Genomic DNA, 25,563 nt, shown 5'->3' on the forward strand with positions numbered 1-25,563 from the left:
GCAAAGAGCGGTACACAGCAATTTCCCAACTGACCAGAGCCCTGGCAAATCAAACAAAACAAAAATAAGTGAGCCACTTGCTATAACTGGGACCACATGCCATAAATATGATCGTAGAATCATAGAATATCAGGGTTGGAAGGGACCTCAGGAGGTCATCTAGTCCAACCCCCTGCTCAAAGCAGAACCAACCCCCACCTATATCCCCAAATGGCCCCCTCAAAGATTGAACTCACAACCCTGGTTTTAGCAGGCCAATGCTCAAACAATGATTATGGAGAGCAAGATATAAAATGGGGACCAGTGGACTCCAGTCCATTCCTAGCATGCCTAATACAATATTTGTGAGAGTTGGGGGTGGATACATTGAAAGTATTCACCAAAAAATGCTTGAGTAATTATGATCAACTTCAGAAAAATCCTCAGATTCATAGATAGTACTGAATGGGAAAGAGTCAAATGTGACAAAAATATCAAATAATTTTACCCACTCTACAAGTAACTCATAATAAAGCTCAGACTTTATAGGATTGGTAATCTTTTAAATTGACAATTTGCCCAATTCTCAGTAGATACAGTACCAGAAATTTGCCTCTTTCACCTATAAAACTTTCTTCAGAGTGTCTGACAATCCCTCATAATGGACTATTCTCAGTAGTCTTTGGTAACCGTTCTGAACTGAATCCAGGAAGGGGCACCCATCTTCTCTTAGGACCTATGCACTGGAAAAACTTACTGGACAGGATTTTACATATTCCTGGGGGAATTCTGCACCACTGCGCAATGCAGAATTTTGCAAAAATTAAGATTCTGTGTGCAGAATTTCCCTTTCCCTACAAAAATGGGCTGCAGTGATACTAGCTGCCACTGGACTTGGTAGAGCCCATCTTGCACATAGAAGACACTGCTAAGGGGGAAGGAGAGGGAGCTAGAGGGTTCTCAGCAGCTGCAGTTCCCAGTATGCCCTGAGGGAAGGAGAGGGTGGCACACAAGAAACTCTGTGCAAGCTTGGGATGATGGGTGTCTGGGAAAGGGGAACCCTGCAGGTGGGCTCTGGGGAAAAAGGGGTTTGGGTATATCGCAGGGGGGCAGAGGTGGGCTCGTGGGGGGGGGGATGGGTTGAGGGTATCTCTCTCCCCCCTCCCCTCCGGCTGAGCTTAGGGGGAGGGGCAGGCGGCAGAGAAACAGGAACTGGGTTATCATAGGGATTTCTTTAACTCTCCACTCACGGGGGAATTTTTTTGTGTCTCTGTATTGTTACAGACATACTTGTTGACAAGTATTTTGAAATAAATTACCAAAATAATTGAAACTGGTATAACTATGTAGTATTATTTTGACAAAATTTGCAGAATTTAAAAATAGTGTGTGCAGAATTTTTATTATTTTTTGGTGCAGAATGCCTCCAGGAGTATTTTATAGTAAGGTAGCAATTTCTCATTCAAACCATAGCATATTTGGCCATCCTTCACAGTGGGATGTAGCTAGCAGGTAATTATCATGCATCTCTGCATATTCTTCCTAGACACATTCAATTCCAGATAATGATTGACAGTCCACTTGTAAGGATTTCTGGTAAGCTTCTTGCAATTACACTTGAAGTGATAAACCTTGAACAAGCATTGTGGCTGTGCCATTTAGTCCTTTCAATATACTTAATCAAGGCTCCAAGTACATCCAGTATATACCATGTTATCTCCTTTGAATGGACAGGTTTGGGGCCAAAACACAGCAATGCTATGCATTGTGACCAGGGGAAGGTGGAATGTTGAGTACCATTTTTCCATGTGGAAAATACAGTATTGCTCTTTGATGAGCAGAGCTCAGAGTTTGGACATTCTTCTTGTGGAAATTATGGCAATTAAAAAATCAAAGTAAATTTAAAGGAGAGAAAATAAAGAGAGAAAAATGAAGCTGAATTCATTGATTTGAAAGGCCAACCTATTAGTGCTTTGAAGATGAGATTCTGGGTCCAAGTAGGGTATCTGTGAACTTGAGAAGACTTAGCCAGAGGCTGCTATGAAGAACATACTATATAGGTAGTCCAACACTTAACTGTCCAGGTCACAGTGTAGTAGGGCTTACTACTATGATGTTTACTTTCAGCTAGAAGAGGTACACCAGTTTCTAAATTATTCTGCAGAGACCGGAGCAACTGGTGAATTCAGTTTCTAGTGGTTAGTCCCTCTACCCTTACAGCAATTACTCTGGATCCATATCTAGCTATTAACTCATCTTTGATCTCTTCCTCAAAGTTGTAAGATCATCATACTCTCAGAGCATCTTTAGACTGTAGTATTGACCTTCCAGCTGTGGTAACAGAATAGAAGGAAGCATATACAGGAACAAACAGGGCCATTGCTGTGTCTGGGTATCTGTGTCCAGGGTATCTGATGTGTAGGCTCCTGGAGTAAAATCTCTTGCTGCATGTTGTTGAGGTGAACATGTCCAGTAATCAAATGAGCATACTGTCCTGTCACATACCTCCTTGTTAAATCTCCACACATTTTAGTCCATTCCTTTTCTGTTGAGTCAGTACATATTAGTTATTAGAACCTCACTTATGTGTAATGCAGTCGCTGAGTTTAGATTTTATTCTGCCTAATCAAAGGAGAGTTTAACCTCCCTTAGTTTCCGGCTCTTCTTTTTCCCTTAGGTGTTGATGTGTGCTACTGAGGTGACTTTAGCCAACTATATCAGCACAAACCTCCTGCTCAGCATGGGCGACATTTCCAAAGTATTACTGTTCGGGGCTCAAAACAGCTGTGACTGTTCCTAGATATCACTTGTGATCAGATAACTTGGCAGGAGTTGCCCAACTGCTAGGGCCGGCTATAACTTTTTTCCCGCCCCAGGCAAAAAAGAAGAGCGCCACACACACACCCCCACCAGTGCCATGCAGCCGAACTCCCCCGAGCACTGCCGAAATCCCCGCCCCCCCCGAGCGCCACGCCACCCGAAGCCCCACCCCCTCCGAGCACCGCACAGCCCAAAGCCCCCGCCCCCCTCCGAGTGCCGTGCCACGCCCCCGCCCCCTCCGAGCTCCGTGCCACGCCAAGCCCCCCCTCCCTCCGAGCTCCGCGCCAGTGCCCGCCCTCCCTCCGAGCTCCGCACCAAGCCCCCCCTCCAAGCGCCGTGCCGCGCCAGCCCCCGCCTCCCCTCCGAGCACCAAGCCAGCCCCCGACCCCCCCAGCGCCGTGCCGCGCCAGCCCACCTCCGAGCGCCGAGCAGCCGCCCCCCCTCTGAGTGCCATGCCAAGCCCCCGCCCCACCAAGCGCCGTGCCACCCAAAGCCCCGCCCCCTCCAAGCGCCACGGAAACAAAAAAAAAAAAAACCCTCCAGCGCTGCCCCAACGAACCAATAAATAAAATAAATAAAAACCCGAGCGCCGTGCCACTCCAAGGTGCCGCCCCAAGCACATGCTTGGTCAGCTGGTGTCTGGAGCCGGCCCTGCCAACTGTGCACCCTAGCCAGTCAGGCTATACTCTGTAGCAACTACTGTCCACTCCGGGGCTAGTTCTAGTTTCCTTGTCAAGTGTTCTTTGGATTTTCACCAATCCAGATCACTCATTAGTTTTCAAAAGAGGGATAATCTCTTGAATGTTAAAGGTCCCAATGAGCAACTCTTTCTGAAGATGCCTACTTAGAATCTGAGAAGGTGAGAATCCTTGATTGTTCTCCTAGAGGGATCATAAACCATTCCAGTATCTCCTGGAGGATTATGTGGAGACTACCTCGGGAGGACTCAGGGTTGCTTTGACTTCTCTCCCCCCTTCTTCCCGCCAAGGTGGAAGTGAATTCTTGTTTCTCTTATTCTTCTTAGTCAATCCATTGGTTCTTGTCTTTGCCTGCTGTAAGGAGAGGAGACAATATCCCAGGATGTCTGCCAGAGCTCTGGGAATTGGAGTGGAAGGAACTGGCCCACAATGAGTCTTTCCATTCACCTGATCCTGCCTGTCCTTGACTGAGTAGCAGATGTGTGTTAGATCTGCCTTTTACTCCTCTACATCTTAGCTTCCGATACTGCCCAGTTGAGGGGTAAGGGGGAAGAAGTGGAGTATACAGCTTAGGCACACGTGGCCTTGTTTAGTTTGCTGGTTGGCAGGGGGGAGAGGAGAGTGCTAGGGAAGGGAAGAAACAAGAACAGGAAAGAGAAGAAGAAAAGAGGAAAGAAAGAAATAAGAAAGTACACTAAGTCCCAGAAGTCTTTTAGAGATAACTCTAAGGAAGAGCTCAGCATTGCTTCCAAAAGGTTGGTCCCTACAAACTAAACTGGAACTTCCCCTAGATTCAGTTCAGAACTGCCTTTGAAGACTGCAGTGGGGAAGATCCATCCACCAAATGATAAAGTTGGACATGCTCTCGCATCAGAAGGATATTCTACATTATACACCTAATGATGAACATAGCAATATTTTTCGAAGTTCACCTATTCCATTTGTTTGCTCTAATTATAGCTGTTCATTTCATTTGAACACATTACTTTGTAAGTAAATGTAAGAACTACTGTCAATGAAAAAAATCACTATTTACACATGACAGTTTTACAAGCTGTGGTAAGCAACAGTCACTATTAATAGACTTTCTGACAAAGGAAGAAAAAATGTTGTGTATGTTATAGAAGTGTGGAAATTAACATTTTAAACAAGTATACTTTTCAAACTTATTATATGAGCCCATATTGGCTACATTAACACACACAATCCTATTTTAGTTTTGTTCTTAGTGAGAGTAATAGTGAATTGGCTTACTACAGAAAAAAATCTGAATATATAAAAAAGGAAAAACACTCAAAATGAAAACAGGTAGAAACAAATTTTAAAAAGGAATGAAGTAAGGGATAGAACCAAATATTACAAAGTTGTCCGCAGCTGTTTTTCTGTGCAAATGCAAGAGGTTGGAGAAGACAGGGCACTAGAAACAGCATATCACTTCCCCCTCACCATTTTATTCTTACTTCGCTCCTCATTTAAGTAATTTCTATGCAATTAATGCCAGAGAAGGAAAAAATGACTGCAAAGAGGAGCAGTAGAAATAGTACTTGTAGTGAACATGGTGGTACCACTGCAAAACCAAAAGTGAACTATGACAACGATTTAGACATTGAAAAAAGTGTCAAAAAGAAAATAGAGAGGGGCCTGGAGAGAATGGTCAGTCCCAAAAAGCTTTCCGATGCCCTTCAAAGCCAGTGAAGGAAGGAAGGGCTGTAAAGGGAATATAATAAAAAGCAGTGTTGACAAAAGTTTCAGAGTTGGAGCAGACAGATGTACCAAAGACTCAGAAATAACCAAAGTTCAAAAGAAATCCAATGGGATTAAGGATCCAGGTCAAAGAGGGAAGAAGGGATTAAAGAAGAAACATGCCAGAAAGAAAGCATTTGCAAGGAGCAGCAACAGAATGAAGGAAAGAAATACATGCCCCTGAGCATCATTTCTTAGCTGCCTGAAAAGAAAACCAGCCTCATTCGTGTGGGATTTCCTCTCATCAGATAAAAGTGACAGTAGCAGCACAATCTGATTTTTGTACATAAAGGCACTCTAAGATAACTATGCAAAAGAGAAACATCTGCTCAGCATGCAGCAGATCACCACTACTGTAGCAGGGAAAAGGTACAGTAAATGGAGAGAGGACAAAAGTGTCAGTAACAGCCATCACCACTGAGTGGCTAGTCTGAATTTTCCCTTTCCTAATCATTACCTCACCTGATACAAGAGGCCTGGTCTGAAAAGTAAGAGGCCTGTAAGTAAAATGCATGTCAAAACCTTTGCAGGTATCATTTAATAGGACAGCAAACTACAGTAGTAGTAATCCTACAGTCTACAAGCTAAATGTAACAGATCTTAATATTTACTCTGGAACATATGCAATGTACAGTTTCAAAGAGGAAGAAATAACTGAAGATCCTGCTTTTCCAGCAAAGAGGTCCTGGGTGGTGTATAAACAATGCAGGTGTTTGAGTTTCTCAGAGATAAAAGGTTCAAGTTGAAAATCATATTTTTGATAAAATTCTGCACAATAGTTACAACATGTACCTTAGGAGGGTATTACTGCAAACCTTAACACATTTTGGAAAGATAATTTATTTTTCACTGTTTACGTTCTACATTTCTCCCCATTCTAATAACTGGCACTTTTGTAGCTAGTGTTAAGGTATTTACGTTCCAGATATGCCAAACATTCGTATGCTGCTTCATACTTCAGCCACCATTCCAGAGGACATGCTACCATGCTGATGATGCTCGTTAAAAAAATAATGCATTAATTAAATTTGTGACTGACCTCCTTTGGGGAGAATTGTACGTCTCCTGTTCTTTTATCTATATTCTGCCATATATTTCATGTTATAGCAGTCTCAGATGATGACCCAGCACATGTTCGTTTTAAGAACACTTTCACAGCAGATTTGACAAAACGCAAAGATGGTACCAATGTGAGATTTCTAAAACTAGCTACAGCACTCAACCCAAGGTTTAATAATCTGAAGTGCTGTCCAAATTCTGAGAGGGATGAGGTGTAAAACATGCTTTCAGAAGTCTTGAAAGAGGAACACTCAGATGCGAAAACTACAAAACATGAAACACCAAAAAAGAAAAATCAACCTTCTGATAGTGGCATCTCACTCATTATGATGAAAGTGAACATGCGTCGGTCCGCTCTGCTTTGCATCATTATCGAGCAGAATCGGTCATCAGCATGGACACATGAACTCTGGAATGGTGTTGAGGCATGAAGGGACATATGAATCTTTAGTGCATCTGGCATGTAAATATCTTGCGACGCTGGCTACAACAGTGCCATGCGAATGCCTGTTCTGACATTCAGGTGACATTGAAACAAGAAGCGGATAGCATCATCTGCTGCAAATGTAACCAAACTTGTTTGTCTGAGTGATTGGCTGAAGTAGGACTGAGTGGACTTGTAAGCTCTAAAGTTTTACATTGTTTTATTTTTGAATGCAGTTATTTTTTGTACATAATTCTACATTTGTAAAGTCAACTTTATCATGAAAGAGATTGCACTAAAGTACTTATAATGGAGGAGTTGAAAAATACTATTTCTTTTGTATTTTTTTACAGTGTAATAAAAAATAAATATAAAGTGAGCACTGTACACTTTGTATTCTGTGTTGTAATTTAAATCAATATATTTGAAAATGTAGAAAACATCCAAAATATTTAAATAAATGGTATTCTATTATTGTTTGAGTGATTAAGTGTGATTAATCTTTTAATCACGCAATTAATCACAATTAATTTTTTTAATCGCGTGACAGCCCTAATTTATTTATATTCATTTATTGACTACAGCTGGGCAGGAACTGGATTTTTCCATTTCTTGGGAAATTCATAAGTTCAAAAAAATTTCCATTCCAAAATGCAACAAAACCCAAAATTTCCAAATTTCCTACAAAGCAAAATTCTTAAATTTGTTTCAAGTTAATCAAAATATTTAGTTCTGATATTTTTTAAATATAAAATATTCAAAACTTTTTGTTTCAAAATTTATTTCATGTTATATATATTATATAATATATATAACATGAAATAAATTTTGAAACAAAAAGTTTTGAAATCATCTTCTTCTTTGTATAGCTGATGTAAATGTAGAGCAACAACTATAATTTTACATTCAGATGGCTAAGCCAGATAATTGCGTCTGGAGTAGCTGAGTATCACTGTGATGCCTCCATTGTATTTGTAAATTGGACATTGAGTTGTTTCATGTTCTATAGTCTGTTCTGGATGACCCAGAGTCACACACCGGAGAGTCTTTAATTTTCCGTGTGTGCAGCAACTATCTGCATCTGCCATAGTTTGTACGGATGCAGTTTAGGGTTGCCCATGAGCTTTGTGGGAGATTGAAGCCAGGGATCTATGTCAGGTCTTTTATGGGGTGTTTATTTGTAACCTCTTGTAAACACCATTTGGCTTTCCAAGTTTCATCAGGGTTGAAGTTGCATTGTTGAAAGTTAAATGTGCAGGTCCAAAAGGGCTTATGTGACTTCAAGCCATGGTGAGGGAGGGTTATTAAGGTCCTAGTGAATGGGAAAATATTCATTTTCCACAATCCTCTGATATTTCCAAAGAATTGCGGCATCGTGGCAAACTGATGGGGGGACGATGTGCAACAGCACTGGCAGCCAAGGTGTTGGGGTTGACTTGAGGCGTCCAATGATGCACCATATTGCAGTGTTCAGTTGGACATTAACAAGTCAAGTATGGCTACTTCTGGTCAATACCGGTGCAGAGTATTCCACTATGGAGTACATTTGAAAATGTAATGAAATGAAAAATCAAAACATTAACATTCCAAAAATGTCACACCAAGATGTTTTATTATTATTGACACAGTCTTTTTTTCCAAAATGAAAATTTGTCAAAATCAATATGCTTCCACACAACAATTAGCTTTCAACAAATTTAGTTTCCAACAGAAAAATGTTCCATCAGAAAATGCCTGACCAGTTCAGTTATCTAGGTGTCATGTTCCTTACAATCTGCATTAACCAGAGGCAGCTAGATTTGTCACCTCTGGAACCATGTCCTTTCCGAATTTTATGAATGTGAAAAGCTGTATGACAAAATCATTGCTCAATGAATGGCTTAATCCTTATTTTTATCCTCCCCACATTTCCCAGTTTGTCACCCTCAATATTGAGACAAATGCCATTCCTAGTTTTCAACCATATGCCACGTTTTGCAATGATCTCCATTTCAAAAGTCAGTGGTTCCCAATAGATATATTCTATGCATAGAGGAATCCCTGGATACCACTCTGTGGGGTGTGTGTGGGTGTGTGTGTGTTTTAAGATTTCTTAAAACATAGGTCTTGAAAAAAACAAATTTAGGAAAACTTTACAGTTAATTTCAGTTCAATTCAATAACACTTTATTGCCATACCAAGATATACGAGTGATGTCAAACTGTTAAAAGAAGCAAAACATCTCTGGTATCTATGGAAGTATATTGCCCCAGAGGAAGCTTCACACTTTGGGGGTTTAGTCCATGTGTCCAGCGATTCTTTCCAAATCACCAGACTTTGCAAAAGCTGCAGATGAAAAATATTCTGAGATTGCAGCCTCTCAAGTAGAGCATAATTGCATGCTCTATATGCTCAAATGACTATGAAATAGAAAGCTATTAATGACTTCCAAGACAAGATGGATGAGGTAGATCTTTCCTTGGACCAACTTCTATTAGTGAAAAAGACAAGCTTTCAAGCTACACAGAGCTCTTCTTCTGGTTGGGAAAGGTATTTAGAGTGTCACACCTAAATACAAGGTGAAATGGATTGTTAAAGAAGCTAGGTAACATGGGGCAGGGAGGGGTCACAGGGCAGAGGAGACACGTGGGACAGTCATGTATCCTCCCCTTTAGATTGTGTCCTCCCGGTATGGGGAGGCACAAGTCATATATGTCTGAACCTGACTAGTTAAATTTAGATCTTTTAAAAACTCTTTGCTCCATCCTGAACCCTTTAAATTATCTATTCAAAAGTATAATGATGCTGATCTCCACCAGGTAATAATTCTTCTTTTCCTTTTGTAGTAAATTCTGTTGCTAGAAGGGCACTTTGAAGCAAGTTTTAACATTGTTGTAGTAATTTAAGGACCCTTGTGCAACATATTATTAAGTAACCAGATTAGTGCAATCACCATATATTTTAATTATAAGATCCATTGCTATCCTCTCAAGGGTGAAGACAATATAGAATTCTGCAGACAAATTCTCACAAATAAAATGAACTTAGTGATTACTGAAAAGGAGAAGAACCTCCTCCACTGACATTGGGGGACAGATGAAGGAGAACATAAGAAAACCTGAAAAAGTCTTAATCCAGTCAGGACAAACTGTTCTCAACAATTATTTTTTTTTTAAACACAAAATTTCCCCACTTGTCACATTCTTCTTTACCTTCTATAGAGTTCCTTGAGACTGCCTCTAAATTTGGCTTTATAAATATTAAAAACACAGCATACATATACCAGTTCAAAATATAATTGTCCTAATAGCAGGAGTGATGATATCTCATGAAAAAACAACAGACTTTTGTTTTCACTGGCAGAAAGAGAATGTAGGAAGCCCTTACCAGATTTGTAGTGGGTGCAGAGAGGGGTTGTTACATGTCTGACCCACTTGTTTACTTACTGTTTTTAGTGCTGCTGAAGCTACTGTAACTATAAACTTGTCTATGTACCATCACCACCACAAAGTGGTAGACACATTTATGAAAAGTTACTCAAATTCTTTTTCTCAAAGAGATCATGAGCCATAACAGACTAGTGAGAAAGGGATGGAAATCAAATTTGCTTTTTGTAGAAGCCCTAATCTAGTATTTCAGTATATCTAGTGCCATCAGCCATTTATTTTTTTTCCCACTTCACTTATGTTACACTTACAAGGATATGGCCTATTGCATTAATTGCCATTTTATTTAATTACTTTGTTCTTGGTTTCAAGAGCTCTTGGCATCAAGCATAAAGAAGGTTGTGAGTTTTTTAAATTTTTCTTTTCACTGTAACAGCTATCTTTCTATCAGTTGACCTTCTTATCTTGTTTACAGTTCTGTTTGTAGGTGTACTTTTGGTTTTGTTCTCTTTACCAGACAGAGTAGCTACCCACAGTCTGATCTCCCTCTGTCATTGGACTCACCCTCATGCATTTTTACTGCTTTGAATGCAGGACAAATTAACGAGATACACTAAAAATTTATACCAAATATTCTTGTTCCTTGTATACATTGGACTCATCCTCATGCATTTTTACTGCTTTAAATGCACCTATTTTCAGAAATAATCAAGCTTCACTTATTCTGGCTGTAAGATCACTTTTCCATCATTTCTTTACATATGTTTAATAAAATAAACAAACAAAACCAAACAAGACAAGAGGTGGGTTCTGAACTACCCCGTGTTATATAGCTAATGGTTACTACTAGCCTTTACCCTGTTCCATTACATATCTTTACCCTACTGAAGTACACAGTAAACTATTACACATACATCTATTTGCATTAACTGCGCCAACTTTGCGTTCTACAGTGAATGTAATTTTACACCCTCATCTAGCTCCATGCATTTGGACAGATTTTATTAATATGATTTTTACGAGGAACATTTTCATACTGACACCATTAGTGAATCCTTCTGCAATTTCAAATATCTTCAATGATTCTTTATTTAAATTATGCAGAACAAGAGAAGGATTTCCTATGTCTATTTACCACAAACATGACAATGGATGAGGTAGCCTGATTTATTGGGAATGCATAGGAAAGTATACAGTGCATTCAGCTTCATGAATATGTTGAGAATAGAATCTTGCTAAATACGTTACTAATTGTTACAGTTTTGTCCAAACTCAGATCAACACCCAACTGAGATATAAGCACAACAATAAAGATTTACACTCAATGCTACTATTGTTGCTTCTAAGGCAGTTTATTTTAGTTTATTGGAAGCCAAAAGGAAAATACATCTAACACTAATATAGCTAACTAATCAACACTATAATCCTTCCAAAAAATCATTAGGACTGAAGGAAAAGCTAAAGGAAAAAATGGCATGTCTGTTATTACTGTGACTAAATAGGATTATCCAATCCTCATGAGAAAAAGTTATTAATTAAATGAGGGCTGAATACTAAGAAAATTCATGGGAAGAGAAATGCAAATGGTTTCCTAATTATCTACAGCCTATTAACATGCAATCCTGATTACTAGCAATTAAAATCCCCTTAAATTTTATGACAAAAGTTCAGTGAAATGTTGAAAATTATATGCTAATTATTGCACTGTAATGCACATGCTTAGTGTGTATCCTGACTACAAACTCAGTAAATAACCAAATATTACACATACTGTAACCTGAAATCCAACTCAAAATGCAACATTCTGACTTCATATTGCAAGACTTCTCCTAATATTCATGACATATTAAATATTTCTATAAGAGATAGGGGCTGTCAACGTTTGCATAATACAAGGTTATTATGCCTTACTTTAGATTAGTTACGATAACATGAGGTCCAAAAATTGTGTTTTGGAGTTTTCATAGATAGGACTTATCTTTCCATTTCTCCTTCCCTCAATAGAATATCAGGGATGGAAGGGACCTCAGGAGGTCATGTAGTCCAACCTCCTGCTTAAGGCAGGACTAATCTCCAGACAGATTTTTGCCTCAGATCCCTAAATGGCTCCCTCAAGGATTAAACTCACAACCCTGGGTTTAGCAGGCCAATGCTCAAACCACTGAGCTATTCCTCCCCCACAGTAGTACTGTGGGCCCACAAAAACTATCAGCTTGTGTCTCAGGCCAAAATTCTGAAACAGATATGGGGGCTGCTAGATAGATTGAGAACAGGGAAGAGGAGGACTGAGAAGAGAAGGAATATGTAATAGTACATCACTTGACTAGCAAACCTGGGTTCTTTTACGAAGACCATGTTTGTTTGGTTTTTTTATTGAAACCCGTGATATTTACGTGTTCTACTGGAGATGCCTTGGGCAGAGGAAGCAGTGGGAAGGAAACAAAGAAACAATTCGAGGTTATTAAGTTACACCAACATTTTAAGCTTGAAGAGACCCCTGTAACAACTATACTATATAGAGCTGTATCAAGTAACCCAATATTTGGAATTTAATATATGTAGCTCTCTCTCAGAATATTCTTCTGTGATTAATCAAAAAGTGATCCTAAACTAGATCCCAATCTCAGATGCATGGCATGAATTATCATGTACCTTAAAAAACAGCAAATATGTTTGATTTTGAGATGTGAGTCATGCATCTGAAATTAGAATCAGGATGTAGGTCACAAAGCTGTCTCAGCCCAAGGATTCAAATATAAACATACATAAACTGATTTATGTGTCAGAGTGAGAAAGATTTAGGATCCTGACATGCTGCCACAGTCTTAAAAATATGTAGGGATACTGTAAAGTAATAAATATAAACCAAAAAGTAGCAATAATTTAATATTAAAAAAACTCAACTCTGCAAATATGTTTGTTCTTCAATACAAAATCTAGATTCCAATATGTTGAAATACAAGAAGTTTTATAAAAATGAATATACAAAAACAAATTTCTTTTTTCCTGGCTAGTGGCAAATTATTTTTGGTTACATAGTGAAATGTGATGCTCAAGAAACTGACATTAATTTCGCTGGGAATTGCTGTGCACAGGTATGTTTGAGACTGGAAACGAATAAATGCAGCTCCTTAATCCTGACCAGCAACTTTCCTGCTATTCTGAACCTAGGCCTCCAAGCAGAAAGCTTCCAAACTATGAGATACTTTGCAATATGACTAAAGTCAAAAGTCCTTCATTTGGGACCTAATCTTAACAGGAATCCATGTCTCAACTATGAGATGACATGAAAAAGTGCTAGTACACTAATCTATTGAGCTTCAGTCTTATTTAACAATATGCATTGGAAATCATGTTAAGAGACTTTTTACACAATCAGGAAGATAAACTTAGAATTTCAAATAAGTTGAAATTATACACTTTTTCCTTTTAAACTCCAAATATTTTCAAGAAGAGATGCATTTAAATTGTCAATATTGTGCCTTCAAAGAAAAGTAGCAGCCCTTCTATAACATTTGCTCTTAAAATACCACAAATGACCAGTTTTAGATCCATTCTTTTAACTATAATACACTGCTAAACATAACCAACGCCATGGAAGAGAAATTAAGTAGGACGGGGAACTGAAGGGGAAAAAAGACATTGTGTAAATGAAAGCACCCGCTGTTAACAGACAAAATATAAAACTAAAAACATCCAGAAATAAAAATTAGCATTTATCAGGGACATGAAAAACAGTGGACTGCATTTGTGTGTTTTGTTCTCTAGGACACTGGAAAAATAGATTTAAAACTATATTAGGTGTTCTAAAAGGTAAAACGTTTTTTTAAAGTTATTCTTCTAGTGATTTTTCAAGCCCGTAGTTCTAGATTCTAATGTTTTATGTGCCTTATTTTGCTTTTACTGCAAAAGGAAGAGCTGGCTTCCAAAGATAAAGGAGATTTTTGGTAAATGGTGAAGGTACGGAAATAAATGACCCACTTGGCTACTGTGTAATTACACTGGCTGAGATTGTAACAATCTATCACATGAAGGAGGATGACACCACGCTAAGGGGTTAGTCAAAGGAGATAGCCTTTGACTAACTACTGGACACAGACGATCGATACTCCACAGATATTGTTCTCTCAAAAGACAATTGAGTTCTAAAAAAGTTTGAAAATAGATTCCCCCCCTCCTTACCAGATACTGATCAGAGACTCATCTTGACCTTATTTTGGAAAAGCAATACTTTCTTTAAAAGATATATGGAACACATAAATCCTTTGGTATCCTGGAAAGCTCTTTCATACAATGGAGGAGTAGTTGTTCATGCTCAGGATTGTTTTGAGGCTTTTTGTTTCATTTGTATTTTCTATGCTATTTCAATCTAGGAAAAACAGCTACTGAAATGTTCACTACAAAAATTCTCTCCATTACACCTTGCCATTTCATCTGATTAACAGTGATGTAGAAATCTATAAAAATATGTTTTGGGGGGATACAGCCTGAATGCGAGTCAAAAGAGGTATACTACTTGATAATTTATTGTGCTAAATGTATTGTTTCATGGTAGGTTTATTCAGAACACATTTTGCAGTTTTATTGTAACATAGGACAATTTTCTTGTTTTTAGTTAAGGAATAAACTTTTAAAATATGGATAAAATGAAATTATTTGATAACATATTGCAAGAAAGAAGATACTGACTACATGCCAAATTAGATTAGAAAATACCTTGTTAGACATTTTCTAAGAAAAAAACAAGGTTGGAGTTTTTGGGGGGAGATAATTAAAGAAACTAGGAAAGTTTTTATTTTCCAAATTGTATTTTTTCCAAATATGGTAGAACCTCAGAATTACAAATGCCTTGTATTAAATGGAAGTTGTGTGTTATTCTGAAATGTCCGTAATTCTGAACAAAATGTTATGGTTGTTCTTTCAAAAGTTTACAACTGAACATTATCTTAATACAGTTTGAAAACTTTGCTATGCAGAAGAAAAATGTTGCTTTTAACCATCTTAATTTAAATGAAACAAGCACAGAAATAGTTTCCTTGCCTTGTCAAAAAAACAAATTAAACTTTCCCTTTTTTTTAGTAGTTTATGTTCAACACAGTACTGTATTTTTTCCCCCCGTCTTTTGTCTCTGTACTTTCAATTTCAAATGAGATTGTGGTTGACCAGTCAGTTCACAACTCTGGTGTTCGTAACTCTGAGGTTCTACTGTATGGTAAATTATCAGAATACTAAGAAATACTATGAAGCATTCGTATATCTAAACAGTACTTAGGCTTTCAGAAGCTGTGTGCGCAGGTGACGTGTCAGTCAGACACAGTATTTCGTACTATGTAACTATATTATTACTGATTTAAATCATATTGCATATAGGTAAACTCTGAAAGCAATCATGCACCCAAAGAAATCAAGAGGCGCTTTGGCACTGACTGTCATAGGAACACAGACCTCTCATACAATAATGGGAATAGTAAGTGTAGTGGCCTTACCAAGGTTAAGTTAAAAATAAAAGTATCAGTCTTTGGAGCAATTTGGTACAGTTTACCTCATTCTCTGCTCCCCCCCCCCCCCCCCCCCATTTTAAAAATACCTCCAGAGGCGAAGAATACGAACAACAGGGAAAACAGCCCCAGTGTAGTTACAGCTATTCTAATTCCACATGATCCTAAAATGCAGAATAGGAAAGAAAGAATATTGCATTTGCTGGGTATTCCATCTACAAATCCCCCTTCTCTGATGGATGACATGATTACTCTTGACAACATCCAGGACCATCATTAAATTTTTACATACTTTATGCTTTCCAGATAAGAATTTACATCCTTAATCTAAAAAAGCAGAGTGGAATAGAATAGAGAAAAAATAGCATTCCCTTTATCTGTTTGTAAGAAACCCTTTAAAGAACTTGGTCTCCATAATACCCCAGAAGAAGACTTGTCTTATTGGAGATCACAAAACAAATGACCCATTGCTTAACATGTATGTTTATATTATTCCATCTCCAACAATACTAGACTATAAAATAAGGCACCTGAATGTTACATCACAACTGGATAGAGCTTATACAGCAGAATTTTAACTACATACACTACCTATTTTTAGGTGTCTTTAACTAGGCATACAAAGGAAAAGCATAGGGACTCAACCTTTGGGGAAGCAACATTTGTGTCCATCCATTCACACTGAAAGGAGACAAGCAAGGGGGAGCAGAAGACTCAGGAGAGAACTACTAGTGGACTACATAACTGCAGTCTGCTGGAAGGGGCACACTGCAGGAAGAAGAGAGACTACTGTATCACTGGCACGTAAAAGCAGCTGCTGCTTGTGAAAAGCCATTTGCAGGGTTGGAGGCAGTGTCTGTTCACCAGCACCTCCCTTTCTTTGGTGTTGGTGGCTGCCCTCAGATGAGACAACGCTTCTACCCCTTGCAGCTACAGCAGCTGCTAGACAGTAGCTAGGGAAACCGTATGGTGCTGTAGCTCCTAAGAGTGGAATGAACAAACCCAGTAGAGAGAAAGCACTAGTTTTACCATGAGGTAAACTAGATCAGGTCAACCGTAAGCAGTGGGTATAGTGTTAACATCACCTAGATACCTTGTGGTAAAAGCTACTGGTACTTTATCTTAATTTACAGTAAAAAAACAAAACACAAAAAACCATTACCTTTCTGTGCAGCGAAGACTTGACCTGAGACACCCCACATCAGACTGGCACTTCCCCCAGCTCAGCTCTTTAACAGCAACTGTTTGTCAGCAGCCCAGGTACCCTCTTTCTATGATTCTGCCAAAAGCTACAGCTCCTTTCACTTCACACAGAATTCCAGAGCCTCCTTTCACTATAGCTCTGTATCTCTGTCCCACCTTCCCAAAATGACTTCTGAAGATAAGAGTGGGGATATTACTTATGCATAAGCAGATGGAACTCTGCCTTGGCTGATTGGTACTTCTAAGGACTTCTGCATGTGATGGCAAAGCAGTCCATTCAGTACTACAATCCAACCAGCAGTCTGAGGAGGGGGATACAGTCTTTACTTTAGCTGGCACTGAAGTGTGTGTGTGTATTTTTTAAATTGGTGTTTACTATAGATACATTTAAAATGTAAAGTGTGTATCGAAAGCAAGAACCATACTTTAAGATAAGATTGATTTAGCTAACACAAGAGAGCTGAGAGGCAGCATGAAGTCAATGTATACTAGCATAAATATCATTCACACCTGTATATTACAGTGAATAAACTGTCAGACAACAACAGACATGCCGTGTAAAGAGACTCAGTGTACTACCCAGTCACTGAAAAGCATACATTGAATGTTCCCCATCAGGCATCTCTAATTAATTGGGTAGGTATGTGATTTATCAGAGCGTGGATTAAAGAGAACGTTACTGTATGTTACCTCTGCATACTCAGTTAACAGAGACACTGTTGTATATTTAATGACATTAAAAGTAACTGAATTACACAGATCAAGTGGCCCTCTATTCTTCTTATGCTGCCTCTACACTCTATTAGGAAGATGTAGGCTAAATTTAATCTAAAGCCATACACTGAAAGCAAAAGTAGTATTTTAAATGAAATTAATGGAGATATCCTATCTCCTAGAACTGAAAGGGACCTTGAAAGGTCATTGAGTCCAGCCTCCTGCCTTCACTAGCAGGACCAAGTACTGATTTTGCCCCAGATCCTTAAGTGGCCCCCGCAAGGATTGAACTCACAATCCTGGGTTTAGCAGGCCAATGCTCAAACCACTGAGCTATCCCTCACCCCTATAGGGGACTTAGTATAGGACTTGTGTGATCATATTGAAAATCATGGATTTAACAACAGCTCTTTGCAATTTGTACTAGCAGTAATTTACGGGTAGTAAGAAATCCAAAAATTTTAGGTTAGGCAAAGTAGTAATAGTATAGCAGCTCTGGTACAGTGTGAAATATAGGGGGCCTGATTCTTCACCACTTGGCACTCTGAGTAGTTATTTACACCTGCACAAGGTGGATGTAAAATGCTTCCCAACCAGAATTCTCCACTTACACACATCAATGTTTTACCCTTAGGTCTGGTCTATACTACAGACTTACATCAGTATAATTACATCACTCAGGTTGGTTGCTCCGGTGTGTGGATTTTTCACACCCCTAACACCTGGTGTAGACAGTGCTATGTCAGCAGGAGAGTTTCTCCCATTGATATAGCTACCGCCTCTTGGGGGTGTGGATTAACTACGCTGACAGCAGAGCTCTCTCCCATCAGTGTAAGAGTGTCTTCATTAAAGTGTTACAGTGGTGCAGCTGCACTGACACATTTTAAGCGTAGACCTGGCCTTACTTTGCACCAGTGCAAGATGCAAGGCAGTGGAGCATTGGGCTCATGCACTATAAAAGTGGTCTATTTCTTTCTTTTAAAAGTGATGTGTTGATCAAGACACACGATACTCTATAGTCTAATTAGAATTCTGTGCATTCTTTAATATAGGTAAAATGGCAAAAGCAAAGCTTGCCTTACAGCTCATATGTAGCCTATTTTCACACCCCCGTGTTCAAGTTCTTCAAATCGAGTTTGTCTGCTTTTTCAACAGCTATGTGACCTACAAGCCGTTTATTCTTTTGTGCTATCTCTGGGCTGAGGGTTTTGGGCACATAAACCTGGTCATACTATAAATGTGTCAATCAAAAACCTCAAAACCCACTGCCAATCCATCTGGTGTCTTACAGCTATCAGGACCTATTTCCAGTTCAAAATAAGAGGTTCCATTTTAATTCATAACTTGTCAATAGCCTCCTTCCCATTTTGAGTAAACAGAGGCAGCTAACACCCTGTTAGGAAGTAATGATTGTTTAGATTCAGCATGTATATTAATTAATTTTGAGTGCCCAAAAACATGCTAAATGTTTCACAAATAAGGAATACTTTTTCCCTGCCATGAAGAGTTTGCATTCCAGTCAACGTTTACAAAGACAAGATTAGACACTACAAGTGAAAAATGTGAGGGGATGGAGGAATTAGAGAGGACAGAGTTATAACAAGGTCAGGTAGTTAATCAGTTTAGTACTATGCATCTCTTTGCAGAGTAACAGTATATGCATGCGGATTTTTTTCTCTTCATTTAAAGATATTTTCCTTTCCTATGAGCATTTTTTAAAGGTGTATTTTATACCAACTAGAGTTTTTGTCAAGGTGTGGCTTCATTCATAGAATAATTAATTGCAATCATCAAGCCTAGATGTCACAGATGTGTGGATTACCACGGTCAGGTCTGATATGGAATCTTTTGGCCAGCTGCAGATTGATGTGGGAAATTTTTGCTATTATATCTATTTAGGCTTTAATTATTAGAAGCGACACTGTGAAAAATCATGTTTTTTTTTTAAAGTAGCCTCACAATTTTTTCCCCCTCCAGAGCCCTGTTTTTCCCCTGCTCTCACTCTCTCTCTTTCACACAAACCCCGTCCTAAAAAGTTTGATTTAAAAAAAAATGAAGATTTCTCAGGCAAATTAGTTCTTAGTATAGTCTGATACCTTTTGATATCTTTAGCAGTATTTTTATGACTGCATAATGCATAAAAGTAGGTAATGTGTATTTCCTTGCTTAAGCCAAAGAAACTGAACAGATTTTTCTCGAGATCCATAAGAAAATTTTCTGGCTTAAGTCCTTTGTATCAAATTTCAGCCACAAGGGTTTTTCAATTGGTTATCAAATATCTGAAAATAGGAGTTTTTGCAAAACCCTGACAACTTAAACACTAGCAATACTACGAGGGTTCTATAGCAAAATAGTAACACACCAGATGGAAAACTTTACAAACTTTGTAGTAAATTCAGCTATTCATATGCTTGTCATATTATTGTTATTCTTGGTAATCTCAGCGACAATGTTTATACTATGAAATGTAAATGTTATCATAAAATGATTTTCTAACAATTCCTCCCACTCCTGTTTTGTACAACATGTCCATTTTCTTTAGATTAATCAATTCTCAGCCTCTCTGCAGTGTTAATCTTAACCTTTCTACAGCAAGTAATATGCCTGTATGGATACCACTTACAAGTCAAAGAACATTTTAGCAATTTTACAGCTTTAAAATGTTGAAAGAGAAAAACTAGATTAGAAAAACCTCCGATATAATCTATCATTTTTCTCAAGGACTAAATATATTTATATTTTTAAAAATTAAACAAATAACTGGCTATAAAATTAAGACAAACATAGGTCAAAAATCCAAGTAAATCACAGAACATCATTTTTTCTAAATGGTCGTTCTAGAACATAAAGCCATGCAAAATGAATCAAAAAAATTTAAAGTATCTATCCACTCCTCCTCCCTCCTCTTCTGCTGCTTTTGACCTTATTCATCACTTTCTCCTTGATATCTTATCCTCACTGAGCTTTCAATAGTCCTTCCCTGGTTCTCTCTCCTGCATCTGACCGTTCTTTCAAGTCTGGTCTACACTTGAAACTCACAGCAGTATAGCTATATCAGTTAAGGGGGTGATTATGATTATTATTATTACTACTACTACTACTACTGATACAGCTATACCAGTATAAACCCTAATATGGATGCAGTTATATTGGTGTAACATCCATATATCACTATAGCTTATGCCAGTTTCAGGTCTACATTGGAAACTTTTGCCAGAGTAATAATGCCAATTAGGGATGTGATTTTTTATTTATTTATTTAACAGCAGCTTTATACTGGCAAAAGCCCTAGTATAGATGCAGTTATACTAGCAAAAGAGTGCATTTGCCAGTACATCTTATTTCATTTGGAGAACCAGTATAGCTAGAGAGGCAAACCTTCTCTAGTTTACACAAGGCTTCAGTATCTCTTTTGGTGGGTATTCTTCTTTCACTCTCACATTCTTTGTGGTGGCCTCAGACCTCTGTCAATGGTTCTTTGCTCCTCTCACTTCACACTTTGTGTCTGGGGGATCTCACTTGCTCACACAGCTTTAGCTATTGTCTCTATGCTGATGACTTTCCGATCTCTCCCCTTTCCACTCAATCCCACATCTCGGCCTCCCTCTCTCTCAGATAACTCTTGGAGGTCTTGTTAAACTGAATGTGGCCAAAACCAAAGTACATATTTTCTATTCCAAACACTAGGATTCAATTCCTACCACTGCCTATACCCGCATCCTCCCCATTACTCAGGGTTGCAACTTTGGGGTTAATTTTGATTTCCATCACATACACCCTTCAGGCAGTATCTAAATCTGGCTCTCAATATCCAGGATCCTTCCATTCCCACAGACAAATTTTTCATTCAGGCCTTTGCTGTAACCTATCTTAGGGTATGTCTACACTGCAGTTAGATACCTTTGGCAGGCCTGTGCCAGCTGACTCTGGCTTGCAGGCTGGAACCCGGGCTCCAGGATCCTGCAAGGTGGGATGGTCCCAGAGTTTAGGCTGCAGCCTGAAGTCTGAAGGTCTACATCACAATTAAACAGCCCATCAGCCTGGCAGGGGCCACCTAGGTTTTTAATTGTTTTGTAGACATACCCTGATTGGTCATAACAACCTCCTCTCTGGCCTCCCAAAAACACATTGACCCTCTTTAGTGGCTACATTTTGTTTAAATCAAAGTAATCTTTCTTCCCCTTACTTTGTTATTTAATCCATGTCACTCTCCTCTCCAACTGTCTCTAGTGTCTGTCTGCTAACAAATAAACGTTACATTTCTTATCACAAACTTCAAAAAATCTATTTTAACTCTGCTCCTCCTGATTTAGAATAATAGAATTACAGAAACGTAGGCCCACAAGAGATGCCTAGAGATCATCTAATCCAACCCCCTACACTGTGACAGGACCAAGTATACCTAGACCATCCACAACAGGTGTTTGTCTAACCTGTTCTTAAAAACAATCAATGACAGGGATTTTACAACCTCCCTTGAAAGCCTATTCCAATATTTAACTATCCTTATAGTTAAAAAGTTTTTCCTAATATCTAACTTAAATCTCCCTTGCTGAAGATTACTTCTTGTCCTACCTTAGGAGGACATGGAGAACAATTGCCATCTTCTTTAAAACAATCCTTACATATTTGAAAACGATTAGGCTATACCGAAAGGAGGACAGGAAACATGTGACATGGGTTTAATCAGGCCACATTTTATTATTAGATGTCTGGCACTACTCCGCAGATAAAAGTGTACAGTGCAGATTACAGAATAAAAATGGGGTTATTACCCAGGGGGCTTTTACCAGCTCTCCCTCTTCTTCCATCCAGGTCCCTCCAGCAAATCCATCGCCAGGACCTCACCATCCACCCCACCTCATAGGAGGATTTAAGGTGGGCTACAAGAATACGGGGTTGGCTTCAGCGTTCCCTCTAATTTTTTACATCCATGTGCGGAATGAATTTTGTTATGTGCACCAATATGGAGGTGATGTGTGACACATCACCTTCATATTAGTGCACATAACAAAATTCATGTGGTGGGGGTGGGGCCAAAGGGTTCGGAATGTGGGACGGGGCTCAGGGCTGGAGCAGAGGGTTGGAGTCCGGGGGGGGTGAGGGCTCTGGCTTAGGGTGCAGGCTCTGGGGTGGGGCTGGGAATGAGGGGTTTGGGGTGCAGGCTGCCCAGGGGCTGCGGTGGGGAGAGAGGACTCCCCCCAGCCCTCTCTCATCGCAGCAGCTTGGGGCCGGGGCTGGGCTGGGCTGAGGGAAGGATTCCTGTCACCCAGCCACAGCAAGTGCAGGGCAGGTCTGCGCTGGGACCGGCGGGGAGGTGCGCCTCTCCCCCAGCCATGGCAAGTCCCCTCCCCCCCGCCACCTCCCTCCAGCCATAAAGCACTGTTTCCCTTCATTCCGCCAGCCAGCCAAATACCCGCCCAGTTAAAGATGCAGGGCGTTCATTATCAGGTTCCCTTTCAGTCATCTTTTCTCAATACTTTCCTCACAGGTCCAGTTTTCTAAATCTTTTCTCATTTTTGTTGCTTTCCAGTTTGTTCACATTTTTCTTAAAGTGTGGCACACAGAATTGGACAGAGTACTCCAGCTGAGGCCTCACCAATGCTCACTAGATATGGACAATTAACTCTCATGTCTTATATATACACGGCATCCCTATTAATACACAACTGCATCTCATTGTTGGCTCATATTCAATCTGTGATCCACTATAACCCCGAGATCATTTTCTGCAGTACTATTGTCTAGCCAGTAATTCCCCATTTTGTAGGTGTTCATTTGATTTTTTTTTCTTCTTAAGTTTATTACTTTGCATTTGTCTTTATGTAATTCAGGGTGGGTAAACTTTTTGACCTGAGGACCACATCTGGGTATGAAATTGTATGGCTGGCCATGGATGCTCACGAAATTGGGGGTTGGAGTGCAGGAAGGGGTGAAGGGTCCGGCTGGGGGTGGGCTGGGGATGCGGGGCTAGGGGTGCAGGGTGCTCCGAGCTGGGACCAAGCGATTCAGAGGGCGGGAGGGGGATCAGGGCTGGGGCAAGGGGTTGGGTGGTGGGAGGGGGTCAGAGGTGCAGGCTCTGGGTGGCGCTTACCTCATGCAGCTCCCAGTAGCAGCGGCATGTCCCCTCTCCGGCTCCTACACAAAGGCACAGCCAGGCAGCTCTGTGAACTGCCCCATCCACAGGCGCCCTGCAGCTCCCATTGGCCGTGGTTCCCGGCTAATGGGAGCTGTGGGGATGGTGCTTGAGGCAGGGACAGCATGCGGAGCCCCCTGGCTGCCCCTAAGTGTAGGAGCTGGAGAGGCAATATGCCACTATTTCCAGGAGCCGTGCAGGGCGAGGCAAGCCCCCCAACCCCACTCCCAGCTGGAGTGGGGAAAGCCCCAGACCCAGCGGGAGCTTGAGGGCTAGATTAAAATGTCTGGAGGGCTGGATGTGACCCCTGATTTAATTCCATCTTGTTGATTTCAGACCAATTCTCCAATTTGTTAAAGTTGTTTTGCATTTTAATCTTGCCCTCCAAACCGCTCCACTCCCCCCAGCTTGGTATCATCCACAAATATTTAAAGACATACTCTCCACTCTATTATCCAAGTCATTACATTATAAATAGTACTGGACACAGAACAGACCCTATTTACCCTCCCTTGCCAAGTTTTGCATTGTCACATCCCCTCCCACTCTGCTCCCAGTGTTCCCAGTCTTATCCACCTATTTGCCAGCTTCTCACTGCTTCCTTTCGTGAAGGAGTCTATGGCTGGTACAGCCTGCATGAGTTCATTCACGTGGACACTATGCCACCAATACTTACGCTCCTTTCAAAAGGCCCATTTATGCCATGCTGCTTACAGTGAATCAAACTGAGGTACTTAAAATTGTTCTGCTTTCCCTAATCTCTGTTTACTTTGTAAACTTCTTGGAAAAGGCACCATAATCCACTGGTATCTGGAAAGTACCTAGCATATACTGAGGGCTACCATAAATAAAAATGCTTAGTAGCCAAAATTAAATATTAAATTTGCATTAAAAGAGACACACCATATGGAAAACCACTGATTAATACACAAATAATTTAAAATATTGTGTATTGAATAAAGTGCTCTCCAAGTTTTTCATCCCAGATCATTAAATCAGGCAACAGAGACTTGAAGATCCTAGACCAGTGCCCTAATAAACATGTTAGAGTGTGAGTTTCTCTCTCTTTCTCTCCTACTTCCCCGCTCCCCCTAAACCTTTTAAACAAAGTCTTTGTTAAAACCAAATTGTCTCCACAAAATGTTTTTTTTTGGCTTTGATGCAATAACCTTTCTTTTAGTCCAAAGTGTTCTAACCAGCTCCAGTTTAAATCCCAAACCTGCAACACAGACTTCTACCACTTGAGCTACAGAACTAATTACATTTGCTGGCAGCAGGAAACAGTTGTTATCCTATACAAACTGGCTCTCCGAGAATGATACAGTGAAAGAGAGTACATGTACCTCATGCATAGCTGGTAATTGAACAAGCTGGGGGCAGTTGGGGGCTCTCCTGATTGGTAGAGCAGGGAGCCAACCCCCCATTATTATAGTCCACCTTAACCCCTCCTATGAGTGGGGGTGGTCGGTAAGGTCCTGTCATTCTTTCGGCATACCCAGACAATTAGCCTGAGGTCAGACTTCAGCTTCTGTCAGCACTATGGGCCTGTTCAGATTGTCTGCACTCTTGGAAATCAGTGGACTCTCAATGGGTCCTAAATGCAACTGAAAGATAACGATGTCCACCATTAGGCCATTGAATTGATGGCCTAGTTGGATGTCTTGTGACCACACCCATCAATCCATCAGTCCCAGGCACCTCTGCTTAACTGGCTTTGCAAGTCACTACAGTGCACAGTGAATCTGCAACAGATGGAGTAACAGGGAATGACAAACAGTAACAAAAAATAGTCTGAAACCAATCAGAGACAGATAGGGCAGGAAGACACCTCAAAACGTCATCTAGTCAATCCCCATCCATTGAGGGAGGATTACGTACACCTAGACCGGGGGTCGGCAACGTTCAGCACGCGGCTCACCAGGGT

General features: G+C 40.0%; 1 protein-coding gene across 1 annotated transcript in view; it reads right to left on the reverse strand.

Moving 5' to 3' along the window:
• LRBA (LPS responsive beige-like anchor protein) overlaps positions 1-25,563 on the reverse strand; it is a 567,906-nt gene that overhangs the window by 297,926 nt on the left and 244,417 nt on the right. The window lies entirely within an intron of this gene.

The sequence above is a fragment of the Trachemys scripta genome, chromosome 5 (genome assembly GCF_013100865.1).
Source record: "Trachemys scripta elegans isolate TJP31775 chromosome 5, CAS_Tse_1.0, whole genome shotgun sequence".
Taxonomy (NCBI): Eukaryota; Metazoa; Chordata; order Testudines; family Emydidae; genus Trachemys; species Trachemys scripta.